Genomic DNA, 19,199 nt, shown 5'->3' with positions numbered 1-19,199 from the left:
GAAAAAAAGCTCCATAAATCTATGCAGGGGTCTGCTTGAGTCTTTGTTGAGTAGTAGGCTGTCCATACATCAAGGGACATTCCACAGACCTTGGAAAAGAATGATGGCAGGATTGTTGGTGGGACAATTTCTAGGACTCATAGAGAGTGGAGACATTCTGAACTTGTCCATTCTCCATTTTGAACTTGTACTGGTTGGAGTGGAGAGTCATTGGTAATTAACTGGAGCAGTCCATGGAGAGCCCCAAGTGGCCATACATTAGAGATGGGTCCGAACTAGTTCTAGAATGCCAGTATTGAAAACTCACTCAAGCAAAGCTTAAAAAGAGACCTCAAGGAGACCAGATTACTCCACAAGTAATTAAACTGCCTGACAACATCGAGACACTCAAATATATAACATCACGATGCCCAGCATCTGATCAAAAACTTATAGACATGCCAAGAAGCAGACATTTCTCCATAATCAGGAGAAAAATCAATTAATAGAAATAAGCCTGTGAATAGCAATGATGTGATGGCAAACTAGGTACAAGCGTTTGAAGGAAAACAAGAATATAAAAAAGACATTGAAGACTATAAAAAGAGCCAAATGGAATTTACAGATAAAATATGTGACATATACTTGCATAATTTCACTGGATGGGATTAACAGCATATTAGATGTGGGAGAAGTAAAGCTTAGTGAGCTCCAATCTAACCAAGCCAAGACAGACTTCTTTTAACTAAGAAAATAAAGTAAAAAGAGCCTCAGTAATCTATGGTACAATATCAAATGGTTTAACATCATGTCCTTGGAGTGTCATAAAAAGAAGGGAGGAAAACAAAACTTTTTGAAGTGGCTTCATATTTTCCAAATTTAATTAAAACTACAAATTCCTAGGTCTAAGAAGCTCGACACATTTCAGGAGGATAAATACACACCCGTATATGCATGCACACACGCACTACTACCACAACTACTCATCATAATCAAAGTGCTAAAAACCCACAACAAAGATAAAACCTTTAAATCAGAGTTAAAAGACAGAGTAGCTAGAAAGGAACAAAGATAAGAACTAGTGCAGAATTCTTTTCAGAAACTATGCAAGCCAGAAGACAGTCAAAGAATATCTTTAAAAGATGGAAGTATAAGCCTAGATGAGAATGAAATAATTTTTTTTTCATAAAAACAAAAGCCAAGAGAATTCACCAGCAGCTGAACTGCTCTAAAAGAATTGTTAAAGGAAATTCTTCAGGCAAAAATGAAAATTGCACCAGATGGAAACTTGGATCTAAACAAAGAAATGAAGTGTCAGAAATGGTAAGTATGTGTTCTACTATAATTTTTTTAACTTTTAAATTTCTTTAAAAGATGGTTGTTTAAAGTGAAAATAATAAAAATTTATTGTGAAGTTTATTTTAAAAATAGAAGTAAATGATATGGTAATAATAGCATCAATGGTGATAGGGCCAAAGTGGAATGTATTATTATGAGGGTCTTACTTTATAACTAAAATGAAATAATGTAATTTAATACATACTGCATTAAGTTAAAAATGCATATCGTACACTTTAGAGCAGTAGTTCTCAAGATGTGATGCAGGAATTCACGGGCTTGTCTAAAACCTTCTCGGGTGACAAGGTGAAAATACTGAGATATAATTTGCCATTTTCACTCTCATTCTCTCTCAGACTTACAATAGAATTTTCCAGAAGTGACATGATATATCACAACAGACTGCGTGCAGAAACCAGCTACTAAGATAGAAATCAAAGGGCTTTGACAAAAACAATGTCGCTCTTCTCACTAATTTTTTTTGTTTCAGAAAACAGATTTTTAAATAAAAATGTTCTTTATATTACTATACAATGGGTTTTATGGTTCTTTTTTAAAAATTAATATTTTAATTTTAATGTAATAAACATCAAGAGATGTAATTTATTTAAATGAAAGATCTTTGAAGCCTTTTGAGTATAAAGGAGTTCTAAAACCAAAAAGTTTTTGAATCGTTGACCTTGAGCAAGCTCAAATAAATAAATAAATAAAACAAAGTTCAAGCTAATAAGCTAATAGTGGAGGGGGGAAATGGAAGACTTAAAAAACACATATGATCAATCCAATAGAAGAGACAAAAATAAGACAGAGAAAACAAATAGCAAGGTGATAGACACAAACCCAATCATACTGAAAATGACATTTACAATAAATGGCTTAACAATCAAATTAAAAGGCACAGATTCTTAAACTGAATTTTTAAAAAGCAATATTGAGCTGTATCGTGTATAGAGAAAAATAAAATTTTAAGTAGAAAACACAGACAAGTTAAAAACAAAAGTATGGGAAAAGATATGCTATGTAAACACTAATAAAAAGAATACTGAAGTGGTTACATTACTATCAAATGAAATAAATTCTAGAACAAGAAATATTATGAAAAAGAAAGACAGGAATAGGACAGGAATAGGATTAATCAAGGAGATAAAACAAAATGATCTTAAATGTCTATGTAACCATTAACAGAATTTTAAACACAGAAAGTGAAACTAGCAGAAGTAAAATAAAAAACAGACAAATTCAAAGTTACAGGTGGATGTTTCAACACTTATCTGTCAGTAATTGATAGAACAAATGGAAAAGTGGTTAATACATAGGATATTTGAACACTACAATTAACTGGACCTAAAACACCTCTACAGAACAACACCCCACCCAAAACATCAGATTACACAATATTTCCAACTGCACAAAGAATATTCACCAAGGTAGACTATATTCTGAAGCATAAAACAAGTCTAAATAAACTTAAAATTCTAAAGTCATGCAGACTATATTTTCTGATTATATCAGAATTAAATTACAAATCAATAATGGAAAGATATTTGGAAAATCCTCAAATGGCAGGAAATTAAACAGCACACTTCTAAATATCCTCTGGGCCAATGAAGAAATCACATGGGGAATTGGAAAATATTTTTAACTTAATTGAGAATGAAAACACAGAGACAAACAGAATTTCAAAATTGTGAAATGCAGCTAAAATAGTGTTGAGAGGCAAGTTTATAGCTGTAAATGCTTCTATTAGAAAATAACAATGAGCTAAAATCAATAATCTACTCTTTACTGGCTAGAAAACAAAGAAAGCAAAGTAAACCTAAAATAGAAGAAAGGAAATAATAAAGAGAGAAAAATCAATTAAAAGTAGAAAATGGACAAATAAGGGGCAAAAGCAATGAAATCCTAACAGTAAAATTGATAAACCTCTTGCTAGGTTGATCAAGATAAAAAGAGAAGACAAATTACTAATATCAGGAGTAAAAAAGAAACTATTACTACAGACCCAACAAACATTAGAAAGTTAATGAAGCAATATTACCAACAATGTTATGCCAAGAAATTTGACAACATAGATGAAACGGACACATTTCTTTCAAGACGTAAATAACCAACAGTGTCTAGAGAAGAGACAGATAACCTGAAAAGCTTCATAGTAGTTAAACTAATTGAATCTATAGGGGCTCATTGATGAACTCTACCAAACTTTTAAGGAAGAAATAACACCTCATTCTGGTGCTTCGCCTTTTCCAATGTTTAAATTATTCTCTAAATTCTAACTCTTACGAAGAGAGTATGTGTGACACATACTAAGATCATTAACTGTTATTATAAATATCTCATATTTGCAAGTAAACTGAACAAATTTTTTTGAAAAATAAGTGAAAATAGCTGTGGAAAAGTCCATCCCCTAAATCGTGCCATGGTTTTCTTTTATTATACTTTTAGTCATGACCAAAAAGCATTGTAAGAAATGAGGCATGTGCTTCAAAGTCAAATATAGTGTTTGACTGTGTTCATTTAATGTGGGGTCAATAGTCATTTACATACTGGGAAAATGTTATTATAGTCTCATAAGTATTAACATAATAAAAATATCACCAATCACACAGAGATTTTAAATATTAGAAAACTTCACTTACAATCCAAAAGGTAGCCTCAAGTTGGATAAACATATTTTATTAGAAAATTTAGGATCATAAACATTTTAAGGTATAAAAATCTATAGATCATTTTCTGCAGAAGACATGGCCATGAAGAGGGTTTGCATGACTTGTGCCACACCCTGCCTTAGATAAGTGACAAGCGTAGGCTTGAAATGACCACATACAATCCCCATCCCTTTGATCATATTTATTTAATACTCACAGCTTCAAACTGGAGCAGAAATAAAACATTGCTCCAATATATTAATAAACACTAGAATTAGAAGAAATTTTATCCAACTTCAGTGTTTAAGTAATTTATCTTTATGCATATACCTCGTATTAAATAAGGATATAGGAAAAAGTTGAATAATCTCTTTTTCCAAAAAAAGAGAGTTTGATAAGAAACTCTCTTCATTGATGGCATAAGTTTAAATTACCATTCATTAGGGAGCTATGTGGCAGTATCTAGTAAAGGTGAAACAGCACATTCCCTGTGATTCAGCAATTCAATGTTCTGATATCTACCTACCTAGAGAAACTTCAGTATTTATACAATCGAAACTTACAAGAATATGTTTCTAATAGTTTTAAAAGGAAACAGGCTGAAAAAGTCCATCGACAAGAGTGTGCATGCATAATTTGTGAAAAATTCATACAAAAATTTTCAGTTAAAATGACCTAGAGCATGTATAGCACATCACTATGTAAACTTTAAAAATAACACTATATATTGGGTTTTGCATAAATTCATAAGTATCAATAGTATAAAATATGCAGAGTATAAGTAAACACTAAGTTCTGGTACTCAGGTCCAGGAGGAGGAGAGAGGGGGCAGGATTCCCAAGGGTACGTAGGAGGCCTCTTCTGTGCTTGTAACGGTTTTGAGGTTGTTTTAAATGAGGCACCGGGTACATAGACGCTTGAACACTCTGTTGTGTGAAATATTTCACTTTAAGTCAGAAAAAAAGTAGAATTTTTAATCAGATACCTCAAAACACCTTGCTTATTAGTAAGGCTATTAGCTTGCTTTTTTCACAATGACCAAAAGAGTAATGTTACCCATTTAGAAAATGTTTATTTATCCAGAACACCGTAAGCATCTTACGAGGAGAAAACATCAAAAGGCGAGGGCGGAGGGGGGGGGGGGGTGCAGGAGGGGGTTGCTGGTCTAAAGTGCCAAAACACAAGTGAGAGCTTCACAGCCAGAGCTCAACAGAAACGGCCAAGGGCGGTGAGAATGCCCGCCTCGACGTGAGTCTCAGGGACGCGGTCTGAACCTGCCCCCCTTGGCTGCACTTGGAAGGCCTGGCTAACGAAGCAGGAAGAACAAGGAACAGCGTCTGGGGACACCAACACCACAGTGGAAAAGCACTGCACTGCTAATAGGTGTAAGAAATTTTACGCGTTAGCATATGATCCGGCATTCGGATGCCCCTTTTCCTGGTTTCGCGTTTAGAAAGAACTTTTTAATCCTTCAAAAGCCTCAGCGACGTAATTTCCAAAGGCCTCGATAGGGTTGTCTATGGGTTTTATTTGAGGTGGGGAGTGGGAATCGAGAAGTGAAGGTGAGAGTAGGAATTCCAGGGTTCCCACGACCTCCCCGGAGTTCTGAGGTCAGACGTTGGAGCCCTGATGGGGAAGGGGTCTCTGTAGGGTCTTCCCAGCGAGGAGCCAGCAAGACCACTCACCTGTCGGAGAGTGCGGGGCGGGGGGGCGGTAAGCGAGGAAAGTCGCGGACCCACCACCAAGCTCCCGCAGAGGCTCCGACCCGACCGGTCCAGCCCGGCCCCGCCTTGCTGTGATGTCAAAGCCCCGGAGCCAGTCAATGGCCGCCCCTGTCGGTTCGCCGGGCGCTGATTGGCCGGTGGTTGGAAGGGCTGGTGACGGAAGCTGGAGGAATAGGTCACCAAGGAAGCTATCGTGCTTAGTAACCACGGCTCCTAGGGAGACCTACCTGATTCTCGAGGTGACAGGGGTGAAGGACAACCCTAGCGAGAGGCCAAGGAGATTCCTCCCCCGACTTCTCTCTGGCACCTGATTCGGAGCTTTTCTAGCTGCGCAAAGCTTGGTGGCCCACCCTAAGGTGCAGGGTGCTGACAAGACCCCACATCTACTGTTGTCTTCTGTCTGGCAGATCTCCCGTGATGGGATTATCTGGTGATCTTTCCCTCCTTCCTCACCCTAAGGAAAGGATTTGGGCCTTCCCTCTCTCTTTAGCAAATATTTCTGTGAACACTAGCCCTTACTAGTTTGACCTGGCGCTAGGCCACATGTCTTACATCATCACTATTCATCCATGCAACCTCTTCACAACCGCGGACTAGTTTACATGTTACCCGAGGAAACTCGAGCTTGGAGAAGCCCATTGACTTAGGCAAGGTCACCCAAACACTAAGTGGCAGAGCGAGTACTAACACTCAGATTTGTCAAACATCCAGACAGGCTCCCAGGCAGCGGTCTAAATGAGTGAACAACAGAACTCCAGAGTTACTATCAATGCTAAAGAAAATAAAGCCCTCACTTAATCACTCTTGGTGTGACTGGGAACTCCTGCGTGACAGTCCACGGAAGGGGGTGCTGGGGACTCACTGCCAGTCTGAGGCAGTCTGGCCATCCCCTAACAGGCTCTAGTGAGGTAGCTGGAGGTTGAGAGCTTCATTTAGCTGTGCCAACGCAGAAACTCAGCTCTGTGTGTTTCTAGATTTATTGGAGGCTAACTCAGGCTAACTGAACTCAGGGAAAGCTGAAGAAGAGGAGCTGCCAGGCCACTGCAGAGGGTTGACATGAAGCAACACGGCACCTCTGACAGTGGAGACAAACCCAGACTCTTTTCCACAAGTAGGAGAAATAATCAGAAGCTACTCAGACTCTTGGCCATAGCACTGTACACGACAGGCCCCAGGCCCTTCTCCCACACCCTGCGCCGGGGCACTGCTGGCCTTGTCTTTGTTCTCCTCTGTTCCTCACCAGCAACTCTTTCTATTTCTGACCAAAAATCATTGTACCCTGAGTTACCTTTTTTTAAATTACTTTTTCTCATGCGTAGAGAAAAGTTACCTTTTGTATTAATCTTTAGAATTCTAGGTAGACCTTGCTGGTGCCTATAGGCCTTGGACACAGTAAGTGCTGCCAGCCAAAGGCTGGCCGCAGTTCTAATACGGGGTGAATTTCCTGCAAATTCCTTGAAGATGACGCACAATTTTTGTGCTTTTGCACACAGCAAAATGCCCAATATCAAATTCATTCCATTTGTGATTTAAAAATAAACAGGTGAAATTACAGCAGAATTTAGTCTTTTCAGAGATACATTGAGTCAGTGAAATTTTTAAATGTCATGATTAAGATTTTAGGTTGAATCAATCAACTCTGGTTTCCACAGAAAGAATCGAATGATTTTTTAAAATAATCTAGATACCCTCTCCACAAAGATGTTCCATGATTATCAAGTCTTTGTCTGAATTAAGAAATTATCTCACCCTTCAGCTTTCTTTTATAATGGAGACCTGCTACAATGCATATTTGCCTCTGTTTATAAAAGAATCCATGCATTTGTCTATTCAACCTCACACTTTTCTCAGTGGCTCCATTAGTTCTGGGATGTTTCTGCTCATCACTGTATCCACAATATGTGGCCTAGTAACCTGCCACAAAAAGAGGTGCTCAATCAACATTTGTTAAAAGAATGAGTGTGTGATGATTAGCAATAGGAGATCATCAAGAGTATGGAAGTGAAGAAGCAATAAAGCAGCTTTTGCTTGTTCTACAATGTTGCCTACGGAACACACTGCTTGAGGCTACCTTTACTCTCTTTCTTATCTGCCCATTTTCATCCCCCCTACCCTACATCCCCAAACCTCCTATTCAGTCTTCCCAGGGTTTCCCACCACTCTTCATCAAGATGCTATCAGCCCTTCCCAGCTACACTTCCTCACAGAAAACAAGTGTGGCCCTATCCATCTTTGCCCCTTGACTCCCACCCTGCATTTTTATCCTCATGGCTGACTCATGCCCACAGACTTCTTCCTCCATGCCACCTCCCAGACTACAAGTTGTGCTACCAGTTTAGCATATGCTGTGCAAGTCAGTGATATTTGGTCTAAGCTTTGATGTACTCAGCTTTGTACATCTCCCTAACACACAAAGGACTTCTCTCCTAAAACTCCCATTTCATCCCTAGATGCAGAAGACTCCTGGTGAATGGAAAACGTGACCTCCAACTTTATGAAGCCAAGTCATCACCCATGGCTGCGTTTCCCCCTCCATACCTTGCTACCCCACAGCTCTTCTCTGACTCAGGTCCTCATCCTTAGAAGAAGATTTTCTCATTAATGCTCACTCACCCCAGTGTATCCTGCAACCTAGATATCTGAAATATATCTTTCACTCTCCAACAACTTCTCTTCCTCCCAAGGAGCTTCCCTTCCACCTTCTAACATACCTCACCCATTGCAATCATTGCTGTTACTGAATGAAGGCACCGGGTTTTCCTGTTTCTTCAAGTAACTAACCTACAGCTCCGTTCCTTTTCCTGTCAAATCCCTATATAAGTGATCTACACCCATGGCCTCTACGTGGATTCCTCCCTAATCTCATGACTACACCCGTGCCCAAGGAGTCAAGTTCCATGTCTAATTGTTGGCTCCCCTGTCTATATTGCTGACCCAGTGCTCCAGCATGATGTGACACATTCTGCACAGGACAGGCAGTCGCCACCATCCTTCACTATGACTCTCCCAGATTATACACTCCTCGGGCTGGAGGCACATCTAATCTATCCACATGATGCCCCATAATGTTTAGCATGATCTCCTTATGGGAAGCAGGGAGATCCCTGAAGCCCTGTTGTCCCTCTGCTTCCCCATTCCCAGCTGCGAAAAACATCACAGGGTAGAAACCTTTCGTTTGTGAATTTGTGTATTGTAAGTGACTGCTACAATGTTCCAGACACTGGAAAGAAGGAAACAAGTAACACACAGTCCTTGCCCTAAAGGGGTTACCAATTTAGGAAAGGTAGAAAAGTGGGTGTACCCATGAGTGAGTGGGTGCATGGTGGACATTGTTCAGGGCATAGTGCCAACTCTACTTTGCTATAGGGAAACTGGGGATTGATGGGAAAGGGCATTCCAGGTGACAGCAGAAGCAAAAGCCCAAAGACAGGGCAACTGGGAGGGCAGACTGGCCCTTTCACTGCTGTCTGACCTGGCCATGCCCATCTGTGCCTCCCTTCGTGATGTGGTCCATGCCATTCTCCACACTTCCTGTGCTCTTTCCCTGCCTCACCACCTGCCCCAATGTTGGCCCCCTCCTCTTTCCAGAAGCTCTCTGACTACCCAATTCTCCCCTGCTTTATTTTTCATCTATCAGTTATACTGAATGGCCCAAGTTTGGCTTTAGGTTCTTGGGTACAGTCTTGGCTCTCCAGCTTCATGATACATTCCTTGACAGCAGAGAGCAGGTCTTAGTCTTCTCAGGAGTGTTCCATTGCAGCGAGCACAGTGTGGAGCCTGCCCTCCTACCAGGATCCCCCTTTTCCATAAACAAACCCAGCAGAGCTCAAACAGAAACTTTGGAGTCCTCATTAATGCCCCTTTTCCTTTATCCACACTTCCAACCCATCACCAACTCCTGCCAATTCTATCTCCAAAAAGATAATATAGATATGTCCATTTCTCTCTCTCTCCCCAATGTCATTATCCTAGTTGAAGCCACCACACCTCTTGCCTGAATTATAGGAATAACCCTCTAGCTGGGGTTCTAGTTTCTAATCCTGCTCCACTATAGCAGCCAAAGTGATCTTTTTAAAATGTGAGATAATGTCACAGCTTCATATTGCATTTATCATAAAACACTTACTCCTGAATATGGCCAGTATCCTGGATGACTGCATCCTTCCTACTGTCCCACACCTTCCCCCCTGACTGCCCCCACCGCCCCTCATCCCCCAGCCTCAGACCATACCTCTCTCTTCCTCACTCACATGTGCGAGCCACACCAGCCTTTCTTTTGGTTTTTTAATGCTCCATGCCATTTTCCACCTCAGGGCCTTTGCATATGCTTTCCCCTCTTCCTGGTCCACTTTTCCCCTAAAATGTCCCTGCCTGAGGAACAGTCACCCAGACTGTTAGGTCACCCTGCTGTACTCCCCAGCTCCTTTCCTTCATGGCATTTATCACATTTTCTAGTTATTACTTATTTGTATGATTATTTCATTAATATCTGAGTTCCCTTTAGAATATAATTGGCAGGAAGGAAACAACCAGGTCTCTTTTCCTCACCATTGAATACTCAGCAGTTAGTCTGGTAGCTGGCACTGAAAAGAATGTATCCATGCCTCTAACAACTTCAATGGGGGGAAAACATCTCCCCCACAACCAAGCTCTCAGTTTTGCTGAAGGATTGAAAGTCGGACTTTTTGCAATTCCAAACTGTGATGTGAACGGTGAGAGAAACCCCTGGCACTCATGTGTCTGCTCCAATGTTTACAGAACCCAGTTCTGACAGTAGCTCCAGAGACCCTTATTCCTGCCCTGGCTACATGTGTGGTCTTCTACCATGTGCTGCAACACAAACAAAAATGGGAGCCATGGCCTCGGTGGCAGAACAAGAAGATCCACCAAACTTCTGCAGACTAGAGAGGCTATCTGCATACACTCAAAAGCAAACAGTTCAGAGATAACCTGACTACACAATTATCTTGCTTATAAATATTTGCTGGTTCTTCAGAGTTTAAAGACAAAGTCTAAACCCCTTAAGTTGGCATCCAAGGCCCTCTGTGTCCAACCTGGCTTTCAACCCTCTCCTCACTCCATGATCTCAAACGTGGGGAACACACAGCCTCTGCCCCAGCCTCCCAGCCTCCAAGTGGGCCCCAAGAACATCTAGTCATTCTTCTGCATCCATGATTTTCTCAGCCCTCCCCTCCACCCAAAGTTCTCCTCCCATCTTTGTCCATACAAATGCTGCACATTCTTTCATGTCAAGGACAAACACTGCCTCCAAAACTTTATTTATTTTGCTCATCACAACTCATTTCTCCTTCCTTGTGTTAGTTTGTATTACATGTATTGCATGATCTGTTTGATGCTATATTTATTTACTAATGTTTTAACATTACTCCATGGACTGAAACTCCTTGTAAGTGCACACACATGCCCCCCCCATTTCATGGCAATAATACAAATCATAGTTGATATTTAATGAACCCTCACTGTGTGCTATAGACCATATGTTATGCTAGGATACATACATCACCTAATTTATTGTTCCAAATAGCAGTATGGGACAGATTATTATTATTTCTAGATGAGGTGAAATAGGTTTGGAGAGAGGGGAGGTTGCCTGCCCAAAGCCACACAGATGGCAAGGGGAAAAGCCACGTTTGAAAGCCATGTCTGTCTGGTTGTAATTCCCATGCTTTTCACCTCTACATCATAAACAAATAAAAATGAAATAAGTCATAAGTCAGAAACACACTACCAACCATGAAGAAGTAGCTGAGAGTGACAACGCCTTGCCAGGCACCACCCTTGCACCCTGAACTCCTTCAACTCATCACCACTCCAGTGACAAAGGCACTTCTGCCCCATTACACATCAGTGTGTGCTGACAGTCTGTCGAGTTATTTTGCCTGAGTCTGATGACAGCTAATTAAGCTGGCACTGGGTGAGAGGTCCCCTGTCAGGAGCTTCACAGTCAACTTTCATGGGAATAATACCTAATAATACCTTTGGTAAGGCAATCTACATAATTTAGACATCCTCTAGAAGGGAGGGTGAGTGGCCCACAGAGCAGGGTGCAATGGCTGGTCCAAGAGAGCTTAACACAACCTCCTCAAGGTCCTAGGGTTGGCATCCTTAAAGAAGATGATTGTTTTCAGCACAGAGTCCAACAGCACCACAATAACAAGGGCTTAGGTGGCCGAAAGCAGCTCACAGTTACTTTATGAAATTCTTTCAAGGTCTGCCAGATGATAGTAGGATGAATGGCAGCGCAGGAGATGAGTGGGAAGCTTGTCAAATGAGTGTGGGTGGGAAAGGAAGCAGGTAGCCGGGCTGCAGCAGGCTTCCCCCATGTCGTTGGAGCAGCCCTTGGAGGCTGATGGAGTCAAGGACATCCTGTCCTCAGCCCTTCAGTGTAGGAAAAAGATTCTCACTGCTCTAGGGGCCTATTTCCCCCAGTGTGTTCCCTGGACTAGTAAAGAGGTTAATCAATCAATCAATCATCATTTTATAATCAAACAAATAGGTGAATTTCTGGCACAAAGTTAAATGGGCTTTAACACAAGAGTTCTTAGAGTCTTTAATGTGCCAGTTTGTTTTTTCCCACAGGATTCAACCCCAGTTTTTAAAACTCAGCACCTTTATTGACATCTCCATGGAACGCAGTTTGGAAAACCCTGGTTTGGAATAAAATGTGTCCTAAAAATATGTGTCAGTGAGAGAAAGAAAAATTTATATCCATAACCAGCTAATCCCATACATTCTCCAAAGTCACATAGAAACCAATGATTTATTTGTGTGGTCAAAAAAGATTCTAACTCAGTAGTAATTTGATGATGGTTCCCCTTCTAAGTAGCCTGTGTAGGAATGTGGAGGGATAGGGGAGGATTGTGTATTAGAGGGTGGATCAAGGAAAACTAAAGGAAGAAGAAGAAAAGGAGAGAGAAAGGGACTGTAAGTGGGAATGATTAGGAATGAAAGTAGAAAATATTGTCTTTATAACCAACCAGCTGTCTATCATCTGCTTGTTTCTTCTAAATTCTTTTAATTCCATCATTCCTTTTTTATGGCTATTTATTCAAGGAAACTGGAAAATTTGCATTGTCAAAGGTTAAAGAAGTACTAGATATTTTTGCAGCCTGGATTTTGGAATAATGATAAAGAATACATTTCAAGAATGCATTCTTTATCATTATTCTTGGAAATTACTTAGAAACAGATTTGAAGCATTTTTTTCCAATTTGCACCATCCATATCAATGATATTATTTTCATTGAGTGCTGTGTTAGAAATTAATACTTTTGGAAAAAGCAGTGTTTCCAAAAGTACAGAATGTAACACTAATATTTGCAGAAAAGTGCCTCATGGAGGACTAATTGGGAAACTTAACTGAGTGTGTGAAGCATTCATTGAGAATGTTATCATTTACAGCAGTAAGGCAATAGCTGTCACTGTTATGTTTCACTTGTGTTACTAAGCTATTCATTGGGGTGTCTATCACTGTAAGCTTTTTAAATTGCTTTTATGGCATAAAATTACAGGGCACACCTTGCACAAACTCTCATCACTTCAAAGAGTACCTCCAGAGAGCCAAAGTACAGAGACTCAGTAAAGTGTAGCTATTGTCTTCCAGCTCCCTTGTTTGACAGGTGAGAAACAGTGATTCTAGAGGCTGAAAGACATGCCCAAGTTTGCATTTTTGCTTGTGGCCTCCTGATCACGTGGAAAAGGATGACCTTCCACAGTGCACTCACTCTCGCTCCCTCTCTCTCTCCCACCCCTCTCTCTCATCTATCAGAACCATTATCTCATTGTCAGAGGTTTCCAGATATTGTTTCCCCCATCAGACTATGAGCCCTATGAGGACAGGGACAATATTCTGCCAGCCTTTGTCACAGGCACCATTTCTGAAGTACTGGCTCTGTGCCAGCTTCATGTACATCATCTATGACTTCCACAGTAATCCCACAGGGTTGACAATATGATCTCCCCCTTTACAGGTACTGACAGGTTGAATAACTTGACCAAGGTACATTAGCCAGGAGGTTAGAGACCTGGAGTCCAACCTAGGTCTGTCCAGCCCCAAAGCCACAGTCTTTCCCCTCCATCAATAGCTCTTCATCCTGCCTGTACATTCTCCTTTTTATCTTACCTCCTACCATCAAGCTTGGTATACAATGGACTCCTAGTGCGTGTTTGTTCAAATGAATGAATGAATGAATGTGCTTGAAGAAAGAGGGGCCAGCTTCCCTCTCTGGCACTTACTGGTGATGTGATATTGCATAAGTCCCCAAATCATCCCAGGTGAGTTGGGTCTCTGCATAAAATATGGATAATGATGCTTCATTGGACTGTAGGGGAGAGAATTAATTAGATGTTTAGTTGAAGTCCTTCCTAGAAAAATAGATTGAAATTTAGATATTCACTTGTGAGTGGTTCTAGAAATGCTAAGCGTTCTTAGCCCATATAAATAGAATGCCTACTACTTCTACAGGGGTTGGCAGTGGGACTGCTTCTTTTTCTCCCCAAAAGAAATAAAACTCAAGGGAAAAACTCCAGAACAGAGTTATCAGGTGAAGAGCATTATGGAGTAATTAATTAGCCACCATCCCAGCAGCTGAGATTGGTTAAGTCTCCTCTGAAGTTTAGTCATAAAGTTCCTGCTATTTATTGACAGTTCAATGTCATCAATTAATCACCACAAAAAACAAAATGACTCATATTAAGTGCTGTAAAAAGAACCGACACTCTAAAGGACAAGACAAACAAGGGCACAAATAAAATACTTATAGGGGGAAAATTGGTTTAATGTTTATAACAGTCATAAAATGGTAAATGTTGGGCTGTTGATAGTATCAAGTTATGGATTATACTTCATACTATGTATAAAAAATGGGATATGTCAAAGCTACGTAAAAGATCTGGCATTTTAGGATCTGAGGCCATTTTGTGATATTCTTGCTAAGATTCTGCAGACTCTGCATTATTAAGGGAATATGAATGGTACAAGCAGAGAAAGTCTTGCAGGGGTGTCCAACCTGTGGCCCGGAATGGCTATGAATGTGGCCCAAAACAAAATCATAAATTTACTTAAAACCTTTCCTTTGCTCATCAATTTTCGCTAGTGTTTGTGTATTTAATGTGTGGCCCAAGACAACTCTTCTTCTTCCAATGTGGCCCAGAGATGCCAAAACATTGGACACCCCTGGATAGTATGAGAAAATTCATATAGCTCTTGAAAGTGATGCAAGTTTGTGGAAGTAAAAATAGATCTGAATATAGACAGATGTGCTCTATTTTTATGAACTACTTAAAATGACAGTGATTTAATAAGACAGTGAATTTATTTTTGTTGACATGACAGTTTCTCTCTTCTTTATAAACTGGAAATAGCCAGAGTCCACATAGTGGGTGGGGGGATATACTGTCTTTGAACTCACCCCACCTAGGCAGTTCCATGTCCCCTCTGCTTGATGAGACCCTAGCAGTACAGGAGCCATCCATCACGGCCTTGCCTTCCCCAAGGAATAGCCTTCAGGATTTAAAAATGCAGATTCTATTATGCCTCAAGGTACTCTAACATCTCATTTACCAAAATCCCCAGAGCCTGCTTACATACACACACACAGAGCTATGCATTCATTCTCTGTATACACATATACATACATATATGTATAAACATACATACACACATATATGCACATCCATCCACATATATCCATATGTGCGAATATAAATGTACATCTATATATTCTCTACTTCCCTGGAAATTATTTATATCTAAAGTGAGAGTCATAAACTTCATATTGTATAATTTCATCTTAACACATTCATCATAACCTTTGGACTGTCATCCAGGCCAGAGAAAGAGAAAACACAGTGAGTAATGTTATGACTTGTAGGCAATTTCGTGCCATCTCACCACTCTCAAGACAAAAGGTATCACTCATGGCTGTCCACAAACACAGTGGCCTTTCACTTTCTTCCACCTCATCATTCAAAGTCACCAGTGTTCCCAGGACGTTTAGTGTGCCATCGCCGTGAATTCAAAAAGAGACATCTATTGCTTATCCCACGAAGGGATGCAGTTCTACAGGGGTTCAACTGGCACAGTGGCCATTCCTTAAGACTTTGATGAGCATCTGCACACAGTGTGTCAGAGCACCGGCACCCAAGCTTTGCATAGACTGCCAGGCTTTGTGTAGCAGCCAGGTGGAAAGTGGCCTCCAGCCTCCTGCCTTGGGCAGTTCCTCTGTATAACCCCAACTGCGGACTGCACACTGTCCTCCTCTCCATGTGCGAGATGTGGAAAGAGCTGGGAAGTGCTGCTGTGGACTCATGTCTGCTAGCATTTGTACAGACTGCAGCCATTGCCAGCAGCAGCTTCCCAGGCCCCACGGCGGTACTGGCCACAGGTTGGAGCTACTGTTCCCACCAGAGGAGCAGTGGGAGACACTGTTCTACTGAAGCTGGCCCCTGACAGGTTGGAAAGGACCCGGGCTCAGCAAGGAGGCCCACCTGGGCTAGTGGCCTTGGTTTTACCTCCTACCGATTTAAGCCAAAGACCAAGTCATTCACCTCTCTGAGGCTCAGTTTTCTCATTTGTAAAGTTGGGAAAATACATAACAATTTCACAAGTCGTTATATAAATTCAGTAAGAACACAGTGAAATAATAGCTCACTTCCGTCCATACTGTACATAATATTACTGTTCCTATGGAACAAAAGAGGGAAGATTTGTGAACCTGCACAGCCACACAGGACAGCTGTTTTCTCCTGCCCCCCACCTCGCTGCCCCTCCTCCCCTAGTGGGAAGAGAAGCATTGCATTATCTTGCAGCAGAGCCACTGCAAGACAGAACTTAATTATATGTGGCTACAAGCTAGCCACAACACTGGATGAGCTCATCAGTTCTTACAGAAAATGACCAAGGGCTTCTTGAAAGGTGACAACTATTTTTAAATGCCTAGACATTTTTTTTTAAATGTTTTCTTCTCTTTCCTCTCAGTGTAAGACAGATTGACCCCAGGCCTAATTTAAATCAGGTTTATTGTGAGTCCTATAGCCGATCTTTTTTAAATTTTTTATTTTTTACAGACACGGGAAAAAAGAGGGAGAGAAACTTCAACCAATTGCCCCTATATAGGCCCAGACTGGGGACCAAACCCACAACCCAAGCATGTGCCCTGACCAGGAATCAAACCCACAACCTTTTGGTGTACAGGACAACACTCCAGCCAGCTGAGCCACCCTGGTCAGGGTTGTAACTGATCTTTCTTTCCCTGCTTCTATATCCCTGGAGTTCATATGCACATCCAAGTACACAGCTTGGAAATAATAATGGAAACATATTACTTGATTTGTATTTATACTAAAATTTTTACTTAATATATATCACCTAACACATACAGGAAGTTTAAATAATTAATGTGGTGCTGCACTCCTTTGTTGGAGTATCTAAGACAGCCAGAGAGACTCTGCAGAGGGCCCAGCTCGGTGAGCCCACTGTGATTCTGACCTGTGCTTGGGAAACAGAGCAGTGAGAACAATGGGAACTTCATCTCTGCCAGGTCTGGGCATCGTCCAGCATGCAGCACAAACCCTTCTTCAGCCCAGTGGATACTGAGGAATGTTGGACTAGCCTGCTGGAAGTACTGGAACACTTTCCAAGGAGTATGTGGACACTCAGTGGTTTTCCAGTCTTCAATTTTAGTATGTATTCATTTCTACAGCTGACTTGTGTTAATGTAAGAAATGCCCAAACCTGTAATAATTTTTATGAGTATATTTGAACCAAACCTAAGACAATTGCTGGGAAGCAAATCTCAACAGATTGACAAAATGCTCCAGAAAATGGCAGTTTTACCATTTATCTTATACATTAGAACCAAAAGTCAAGACGTAAGGGGGTTACGTGAAATCCATTGGTGATAGATTAGGGAGGCAGGAGAAGGCAAAGGAAATCTCTGGGACTGGATGAAAAGTAAAATGATAGACACATACTTCTTTTACATTTGTGGGTATAGAATGGTTACCAGTCAACAATTAACATGACAATCATAACAATGAGAGGATTTGGGGGTCACTGCTCTGATGATTGCTTTAAGGGGTGGCCAGGAGGAAATTACTTTGATATTATTCCAAAGGTATGTTATTAGGTCTGTTATGCAAAAAGACAACAGAAAGGCTCAGTTAAGCTGAAGAATGACCTTTGTTAGGGAACAATACCGCTCTAGGACATGACAACCCACCATGAACTACTTTTAGTTGGAAAGTTTTCATTTCAGACCATCCTATGTGGTTACTTTAGGTCTCTGAGTTTGCAAGCAGGCCTCCCTGAGCTTGTCAGGTTTCAGATGTGGCCCCTTTCTGGCCACACCTGTGGGAGGGGAACAGGGTCAAAGTGTCCTCCTCTTCTCTTCCACAAAGATTCTTCTTACGTTCAGTAGTGGGTTGCCCTCAGGGGAAAAACACTCGGGGCTGACAAACAAAGGGGAAATTCAAAGACCTGGAAACTGGGGCAGAAAGTATATCATGCTAAAAATTAGACAATTACTTCTTTGGCCAATCAATTGGTTTCCAGTTTGTTACCTGCAAAACTGAACAGCGATCTGAACAGTTGCTTATTCATCAAATAATTTCTTATAATAAACAATCTTGTCATTTTGGGCATATAACTCAGAAGGAGTTATACTTTAAATTAAGTAACATTGATTCAAGGATTTGCTGTCCTGTCTAATCTGCGTGAACAAGGTTTTTCAACACCAACATCTGTAAAAATGAGGCATTGGCACAAAACAGACACTAAAACTCAGCTCAGCTTATCAGTGATATGTGTATTAATAGTAAAATAAGTAAATAATGTCCCATCTATCTCATGGAGAAGTGCATTTCTAATAAATTTTTTTGCTTTGGAAGTTTAATAATAAAATAAATTTATGTTATTTAGATTTCTAGTATACCAATGATTAAAAGTTTAAAATTTTTGCCCTGGCTGGTGTAGCTCAGCAGATTGAGCGGGGGCCTGCAAACCAAAGGCTCTCTGGTTTGGTTCCCAGTCAGGGCAAATGCCTGGTTTTCCGACAAGGTCCCCAGTAGGGGGCGTGTGAGAGGCAACCACACACATTGATGTTTGTCTTCCTTTCTTTTTCTTTCCCTTCCCCTCCCTCTAAAAATAAATAAATAAAATCTTTTAAAAAGAAAATAAAATTTTTACACTCATAGCCTTATTAATGGGTTATAAAGAATTAAAAAATTTAAATATCTTATTTATATACATATTTTTTCAACAGAGATATGATTAAGTGATCAATGGGAGATTTTCAAGCCTAAATACGTATTATATCAAAATGAAAATCTGTGGGGAAGTGGAATGGGAAAATGAGTTTAAAAAACTTCTGACAGTTAAGAAAATCTTGTTCATTTATTTTTAAATGGATGGTGGTGGGTATTATGCATTATGATAGTTAAATGGATAAATTTTAAAACTAATGTAACAGATTTACTTTTAAATATCAAG

General features: G+C 40.6%; 1 protein-coding gene across 1 annotated transcript in view; it reads right to left on the bottom strand.

The window, feature by feature from the left end:
• The window catches only part of TEKT3 (tektin 3), a 39,605-nt gene extending 33,850 nt beyond the window's left edge, over positions 1 to 5,755 (bottom strand). Inside the window, exon 1 of the mRNA XM_024565169.3 lies at positions 5,651 to 5,755. The gene's annotated coding sequence lies outside the window, so the exon portion shown is untranslated. The remainder of the gene's footprint in view (positions 1 to 5,650) is intronic.
• Positions 5,756 to 19,199: the final 13,444 nt, after the last annotated feature.

This window comes from Desmodus rotundus, chromosome 9 (genome assembly GCF_022682495.2).
Source record: "Desmodus rotundus isolate HL8 chromosome 9, HLdesRot8A.1, whole genome shotgun sequence".
Taxonomy (NCBI): domain Eukaryota; kingdom Metazoa; phylum Chordata; class Mammalia; order Chiroptera; family Phyllostomidae; genus Desmodus; species Desmodus rotundus.
Note: the sequence above shows the minus strand (reverse complement) of the source record. Positions and strands in the feature narration are given on the sequence as shown.